Here is a 9,135-nt window from a genome sequence, read left to right as displayed (position 1 = left end):
TCTTACAAGGGACTATGACTTAACCCATTGTCACAAATTCACTAAAAGTACTTAAAAGGACCCAATCTAGAGCTCATTTCAACAAACTTCGCTGAAGGAACCAAAATGAAAAAAAAAGTCGAACACAATTAAGAAAATCTTCCTCCATCCCTTAAAAATAAATCCACAAAAACTAGCCATACTATCCCCAAACTCGACCATCCCTCCCCACCATTCGCCATAGGTCCGACGTGATAGGACCTGGGAAGTTGGGGAAGTGGACGACCGGGGATGTCGGAACTCGCACAGAAAGACATCGCTGTCTGATGTCTTCATTGTCCTTCAGAGATTTAAAACATGACTGCGAGAAGTTTATTTTAGGATTGGTATTTGTTTATTTGCGTTTCTGATTAGTTTGTTTAGCTTCCAAGGGTTTGTTGCGTTTTACATGTTTTTGTTTTTAATTTCATTTATTTTAGTCTTTTTTTTCTCTTTTATATTCAGTTGTTATAATAATAATAATAATAATAATAATAATAATAATAATAATAATAATAATAATAATAATAAAAGAGAGAGAGAGAGAGAGAGAGAGAGAGAGAGAGAGAGAGAGGTATATATATATATATATATATATATATATATATATATATATATATATATATATATATATGTACATATATATGTACAATATATATATATATATATATATATATATATATATATATATATATATATATATATATATGTACAGTATATATACATGTACATTATATATATATATATATATATATATATATATATATATATATATATATATATATATATATATATATATATATATACATATATAAATATATCATGACCTGCCTAAGCTGAATGTCCTCGTATTCAGTGGTAAACACTTTATCTTAAAGATGGCCTTAGCTAACACTCAGTAGGAAGCATAATAAAAATAATATTCCACGAAAATAAAATCTAAACTGCGAAACCATGGTCGGGTGAAGGAAACTCAGCAATCTCTTATTATAATTATTAATTACTAATTATACAAATTAATATGAATTACTTAATTTAACACTTATACATGCACGAAATAGTTTCAACAAAACACTTCACTATAATAATTAAACATATGGCAAATAGTTCAATAATTCAACACAATTCAACATATCTAAATAACAAAATACACTTAGTAATAGGAGAAAGAGCCACGAACACTGTCTTCAGAACAGGAAGAATACACCTAACTTAACAAGAAATTTGAAGTGCTAAAGTAAACAAAATGAAGAACATAAAGGAGGAATAATGGGAAAAGATACTTTGCTCTGGACAAGGAAGGATGAAAAGTGAAGAAAGCAATCAACAGAGGGCGTGCATAAAGAAAGTATGAAAATACTAAAAAAAGTTTATAATATTCAGTATGTACAATAGTGGAGTGAAAACTTGATAATTCCCCCCCACTAAGATGGGTCCATAGCGGTGGATCCAGCTGAAGATGCTGATGGAAGGCGTGACAAGGTGTCTGCAATGGTGTTGTTGGTTCCCTTGATGCTTTGAAGCTGAATATTAAAGGTACCAAGGATGTAAGACCACCGTAAGAGTTTTAGATTTTTGAGTCTGGCATGGTTGAGGAACGTGAGAGGTCGGTGATCAGTAAAGACAATGACCCGACGATGACCTTCAAGATAGGGTTGGAAGTGTTGTAAAGAAGCTACGATCGCGTAAAGCTCCTTCTCTACGGTAGCCTATCTGGTTTGTGCTCTTCTGAAGAATCTCGAGTGATAGGCTACTGGTAGGTAATGTAGTGTTGGAATACAGCTGATGTCATTAGGAGCATAAGATTGTAGAAGTACAGCTCCATAACCTGTGCCACTGGCGTCTACCTGTAATAAAAATTCCTTTGAGAAGTCTGGTGCCCTTAAAATTGGTTTAGAAATCAAGATACCTTTAAGCTGATGGAAAAGATTGTCTAATTCTTTGGTCCAAACAAAGTTTACTTTGTTAGATAGTAGTGCATATAATGGAGCAGCAAGAATGGCGAAATTTTTTATGAATTTGGAATAATAAGAGACCATACCTAAAAAGGTCTTAAGTTGAGATTTTGAAAGGGGCACAGGTATATTCATTACACTCTCAATATTAGCATCTTTTGGCATTATTTCTCCACTGCCCAAATAATGACCAAGGTATACAACCTTAGCTTGCCCAAATGAAATCTTGGCTAAGTTGATGGTGAGACCTACAGTACTTAGTCGTGTAAACAGTTTTGAGAGTGTGCAGATGTTCCTCCCAAGTCATGTTTGCTATGACTATATCATCCAAGTACACATAGACGTTAGGTAAACCTCTGATTACCTCTGCCATCAGCCTCTGAAATGTAGCAGGGGCATTAGAGAGCCCATATTCAAATAGGCCAAAGGGTGTTACAAAAGCAGAGATTGATTGGGCCTGTGGGGTCAGTTTTACCTGATAGTACCCTTTTAGTAAATCAATCCGAGTCAAAATCTTTGAATTACTTATATTGTCTAAAATATCATTGATCCGTGGCAAAGGAAAAGAATTCTTAATGGTGACCTTATTCAGTCTGCAGTAGTCTGTACATAGTCGTAACTTACCGTTTGCTTTAGGTACAAGTATATAAGGTGAAGCCCAAGGGGAGGTACTTGGGACTGCTAAATTGTGATCTATCAAGTACTGTACCTCTGACCTTAAGGATTCAAGCTTCTTTTCTATCGCTCTGTAAAATGGTTGTCTGATGGGCTGTGTTCCCGGCTCCAGCAAGATGTCATGTTGAATCAGGTTACAGGTTCCTGGATCATGAGTGCACAAGTCCTGAAAACTGGTGAGTAAGGAGTTTAGTTCTTTGCTTTCATTTGTAGACAAGTGTGATAGAAAGGAGTCAAGCTTACCTATTATCTCAGAGTTAGTTAAATCACAAAAAGATATCAGTTCTGGTTCTTCATCAGGGTCTTCATTAGTAGTAGCAACAGGATAGTCGTCTTTAGACCTAAGAGTTGAGGTAGTCACCAATGTTACTCGAGGTGGTCCACTATTTACTCTACTTTGGTACCGCTTCAACAAGTTCACATGAACTAATTGTGTGTCCTTCCTCCTATCTGGGGTACTAATTACATAGTTTACCTTAGAAAGACGATCTAGGACTGTATATGGGCCGGCAAACTTCTCTCTCAATGGAGCTCCTGGAATTGGATGGTATAAAAGTACCTGGTCACCTTTCTGGAACTCCCTTAACCTGGCTTTTTTTTGTTCCCCTGTTGCTGCATTACTTGTTGCGAGGAAAGGAGGTTAGAACATACCAAATCATTTATCTGATAAAACTTACTTTTAAGGTCTTTAATATATTGCAACGTGTTAGTAGTCTCCTCTGGTTTCTGATGCAAAATATTTTCTTTCACCATAACCAATACAGTTCGTGGTCGACGACCAAACAATGCCTCAAAGGGAGATATCCCTGTTTAATCATGTGGAGTGCATCGTAAAACATATATTAGGAGATCGAGGTCCTCATCCCAATGATTTGCCGTTTCACTGCTGTACTTACGCAAAAGGTTCTTCAAAATTTGATGGAAACTTTCCAGGGCACCATTTGTCTGTGGATGATATATAGAGGAGTTAACATTATGAATATTCAATGTATGCATAGTTTTTTTGAAGACATGGCTTTTAAAATTAGTTCCCTGGTCACATTGTAATTCATAAGGAAATCCTAAAACAGTGAAAACCTTCCTAAGGTTAAGTAATATAGTATTTGCATTTATATTTTTGATTGCAAATGCCAAAGGGTACCTTGAAGTGGGACACATTGCAGTCAGCATGTATTCATTCCCTCTCTTGGTCTTTGGTAAGGGACCAACGCAATCTATGATGAGTTTGTAAAAAGGAGTTTTGGGTACTAGTACGTTCTGGAGTGGTGCTGGCGGGATTCTCTGGTTAGGTTGACCTGTAACCTGACAATGGTGACATGAAGCAACATAGCTCTTAATATCTTTACCAAGGCCTGGCCAATAATAGTCTTCACTTGCTCTTTTGTAAGTCTTGTTGACCCCTAAGTGGGATTCTGCAGAATGAGCGAGGTCTAACAAGGAAAGTCTTAGAGGTTGAGGAATGACTATTTGGTGGCAATCCCTCCAAGTATGGTTATTATTAATCTGTGGTGACCTGAAATGCCTGCAGAGAATACCTTTACTCACATAGAAATATGGCAATTTAGGATTTTCATCTGGAATTCTCACCTTTTTCCAAAGTTCACTAAGGCTGGGGTCCTCTTTCTGTAGCTCAGTAAACTCTTTTTTACCTACGTTCACCAAGTCTAAGGCCTCCATATTTCTTCCAGTAGTTTTACTCTCACTTTTCAAAGGTCCTGCCCTGGAAGTATTCCTAGTCACAACCTGAGTTATAGCTGGTGGAGATTCTATGGACTTACTTTCTTCTTGGATTACGAATTCAGGATCTGAAATAATAAAATTAGTTTTCACCTGTGACCCTGCTAAATCATTACCCAAGATCAGCTTCACTGGAGAACACGGCAAGGCTTGCTTTAACACAGCTACTTTAGCCTTTCCTGTAAAGTAAGGACTAAAAATTTCCACTTCAGCAAGAGGCAGAGTCCTGGAAGAGGTTAAATATGAAATGGTTACAAACTCCTTAGTATAAGTTAAATTCTTCGAACCTAAGTCTGCCAATATAGACTGAGAGGAACCAGAGTCTCTGAGGCACTTCAGTGAAGTACCATTTACAGGAACATCACAAATAAATCCTTCAAACGGCTGCAACCCTTCCATCGGAGTAGTCACATGGCATGTGCTCCTTGACTGGGCATTTTTACCTTCTTTTGCTTTTGAAGTTTTGCACTGGGGAAGTGGAAAATTTTCAATAGTGTGGCCCTATTTCTTGCAGTAAGCACAAGATACCTGGGGAGATTTGGAAAAGGAGATGATTTGTTAGTTTGACCCTTTTGTGATTTATGGATTAAGTGGTAATCATCGGCGAGACTAGCTGCCTTCTTTACCAGTGTTTCACCTTTAAAATGAATGAAGGTTTAGATATGAGTAGGCACTTTCCTCAAAAATTCTTCTAGAAGAATCAAATTCATTAAATGATTCGAAGTTATCAACACCTGCTCTTTCTAACCACTTATTCAACTGCCTATTTTTGACACTACAAAATTCTACAAAAGTTTGATTGAAAGTTTTAACAGAATTTCTAAAAATCTGTCTATACCATTCTATGGTAATTGAGTACGCATCCAAGATAGTTTTCTTTAACACTGTATAGTCATTCTCACTTACCAGTTGTGAAGCAACAAATGCAGCTTTACCCTTCACTTTGTTCCTGATTAGCGAGGACCAGAATTCTACAGGCCATTTTAAGGTTTCTGTGATTTGTTCAAAGTTCTGGAAGAAAACCTCGGGATCTCTCTCGTCGAAATCAGGTACAAGCTTACTGGCTTTAAAAACTTCGAACGTAGCAGGGAGTGCGGCTTCCTTTCTGTTATTTAAAGAAAGCTCCTGGAGTTTTCTCTGGTGTCTTATTTCAGCTTCTCGTTCCTTCTCTCTTGCTTCTGCTCTCTTCTCTTCTGCTTCTCGTTCCTTCTCTCTCGCTTCTGCTCTCTTCTCTTCTAGATAGAGCTCCTGTTCGGTCGTTTCCTTCTTTACCTTCTCTAACTGTAATTGAAGCCTTATTTTCTCTACTTCTGTATCTACTAGAACAGGCGGAAGTACTCCTGCTGCAATTCTGAGTGCTTGTACTTCTTCACCATCTGCAATAATCTCTTGGTTAATTATATAATCCAAAATGTTACTCAGTAATCTATCCTTCACATAAGCAGGATCAACCACAATGTTACATTTTGCTGCTAGGTCACGCAGATCCTGTTTAGTAGCATACCTGAGCGTAGATAATTCCTCTTTGGGGTTTCCAGCAAAGCTCTCTAGATTAAAAGGCATTTTGAACAAGGTTTAATTACTCACTACACAACACTTATGTAAATACAACAAATCCTACCTACCTAACAATGAAAACGCGAACACATTAACTCTGTTAATCATTCTAAACAGTATTCATATTTATAAAATAAAGTTAACAGTAGCTACACGTACATTGCTCCTAACGTAAACAAATGTAACAAGTTATATTTACTACCGAGAACCTACAATGATAAATTTAGGTAACTGTAGCCCAACGCTATTACTGTACTTATAATAGAACGCTAACAGACAGCGAGAGGAGTATTTAAATACGAATAACAATAACTGCTAGTTAGAGAATTGTAATTACCTAAAGATTTACGCAGCAACCTGACTAAACCACATGTCTAATCTGGTGGAGTTAAACTAGCGCAATTCAGTAATTACATAAAGTCTGGAATCACGGAGTGATCGAGGTACACTAAAAGTGCGAGAATTAACTAATACTTCCGCAATAAGAAGACATTAAAAGGAGTACAGTGGATTTTGCTAATCCGAAAGGTCTGGAGCTAATCAATGATGTGCAAGGTAACGTAAGATTAATGTAACTTATCACTTTTATATGATAGCGAGGGTGACCTTTATTATGGAAAATATTAATGAGGCGGGCATAAGAGACAATACACACAGAGATCATTGTCAATTAACACTTGTTATTGACTTATCCTTCAAAAATACTTTACCTTGGTTTAACCCTGGATAGGTACGCTTCTCGGACACCCCTTTAAGGGTATACTCGGACGCGAACGACCCCGACGCCAAAAAAAATTCTTGAAAAATCAGTTTTTGCAGTAACCTCCTTTTTTCTTTTGCCAAAAAAAACTTCAATGAATGCTTAAAACAACTGTAAAGATAAATACTACTCATCTGCAGAAAAACTATTTATTATAGATATTTTAAAAAATTAAGTAGAAAAAAAGACCTGACATAAAAATTCATAAAAAAAAGTTTATACATATATACACAAATCCTTTTAGGAATTGATTTTTGAATGTTTAGGACACATCTTGATATATTTTGGATGAAGTCAGACCCATGGAGGTGAAGATCTGAAATGAGAAAAAAAGAGTAACTTTTTTTGGCCAAAAAAATTTGTCCAAATTTCATGAATTTTTTTGGGTACCCAAATGAAATAGGAAGTGGCTAATTTTTTTAGGGAATAAACATGTTATCCTAAAATAGAAATATGTAAAAAAATCTTCATTATTTTGTAAATTACATTTATATCAGGGGCCATATCTAAAGGTAATTTTTTGAGTACTTAGAAATTTCGTAAAAAAATACATATATTTAATATATAATATGATATTTATGCAGGTAAAAATATACCAAAATATCACAAATTCTATAGGGATCAAGAATATATATAGATAGGGCAGCTTACGCTTCGGATATGTCCACAAAATGGCCGCCAACCACACTGACTCAGACTCCCTAATCTGCCACTTGAAATGTAGGAAGGGTATGTCAATTTCAAGGTGTTATTTACTAATCTAATTATTATTGGATATGCATGAAAATTGTATGGTGGGTTGCTGGATAATTGTCGATTATTTTACGACTATAAAATTGAAATTCTGACCCAAAAAAATTTTTTTGAAGGGAAATAAAATCGAAAAAAAAAAATGTAAAACAATATAATATTTTAGCTAAAAAAATATGATGATATTCAATAAAAAAAAAAGTAAACAAAATTTTCCGACAAATAAACATCTAGAGGAATCATTACTCTGTGATAGTTCCTTAGTACGTAGTAATTTTGAAAGAAATGGGAAAAAACGAAAAAATGGCAATCACCGGAAAATCGAACACATACCTATATATACGCCATATCTGGCTAAAAAAAAGATAGGCATGGGTAGCCAGATCATCTAGAAACACTTTCCAACACTATGAAAATATAAGTTTTGCGACACTACTTGCCAATTCCTTACGGTAACATGACTAAGCGAAAAAATGCAAAACAATTAAAAAGGGGCACTCACGGAAAAATGGCTAACATTCTAATATACGGCATTTCAGAAAAAAAAAATTCAGCCACGTGCTAGGCAAACCATCAAGGCACATTTTCCGACAAATAAACATATAAATGAATCATTACTCGGTGATAGTTCCTTAGTACGTAGTAATTTTGAAAGAAATGGGAAAAAACGAAAAAATGGCAATCACAGGAAAATCGAACACATACTTATATATACGCCATATCTGGCTAAAAAAAAAAATAGGCATGGGTAGCCAGATCATCTAGACACACTTTCCAACACTATAAAAATATAAGTTTTGCGACACTACTTGCCAATTCCTTACGGTAACATGACTAAGCAAAAAAATGCAAAACAAATAAAAAGGGGCACTCGCGGAAAAATGCCCAACATTCTAATATACGGCATCTCAGATAAAAAAAAAGACATGCACGTGTTAGCCGAACCATCAAGGCACACTTTCTAACACATAAACATGAAAAAAAAACCAATAATATACGGCAATTCCTTACTACGTAGTAAATTTTTACAAATATTGAAAAAAACAGAAATTGGCAACCGCAGTTAAATACCCAATATACCAATAACTACGTCGTATCTGACAAAAACAAAATCACGCATGGGTAGCCAGATCATCTAGACACACTTTCCAACACTAAAAAAGCAAAAGTTTTACGACACTATTTCGCAATATCTTACGGAAAAATGACTTGGCAAAAAAATGAAAAAAATGAAAAAGGGGTACTCGCGGTAAAATGCCCGACATTCTAATATACGGCATCTCAGATAAAAAAAAAGACATGCACGTGTTAGCCCAACCATCAAGGCACACTTTTTAACACATAAACATGAAAAAAAAATGAATAATATACGACAATTCCTTACTACGTAGTAATTTTTACAAATATTGAAAAAAAACAGAAATTGGTAACCGCAGTTAAATACCCAATATACCAATAACTACGTCGTATCTGACAAAAACAAAGTCATGCATGGGTAGCCAGATCATCTAGACACACTTTCCAACACTAAACAAGCAAAAGTTTTACGACACTATTTGGCAATATCTTACGGAAAAATGACTTGGCAAAAAAATGAAAAAAAATGAAAAAGGGGCACTCGCGGTAAAATGGTCCTCGTGGTGATGAACGACATTTTAACTAAAAAAAAAATCATGCACATGG

This window comes from Palaemon carinicauda, chromosome 34 (assembly GCF_036898095.1).
Source record: "Palaemon carinicauda isolate YSFRI2023 chromosome 34, ASM3689809v2, whole genome shotgun sequence".
Classification (NCBI taxonomy): Eukaryota; Metazoa; Arthropoda; class Malacostraca; order Decapoda; family Palaemonidae; genus Palaemon; species Palaemon carinicauda.
Note: the sequence above shows the minus strand (reverse complement) of the source record.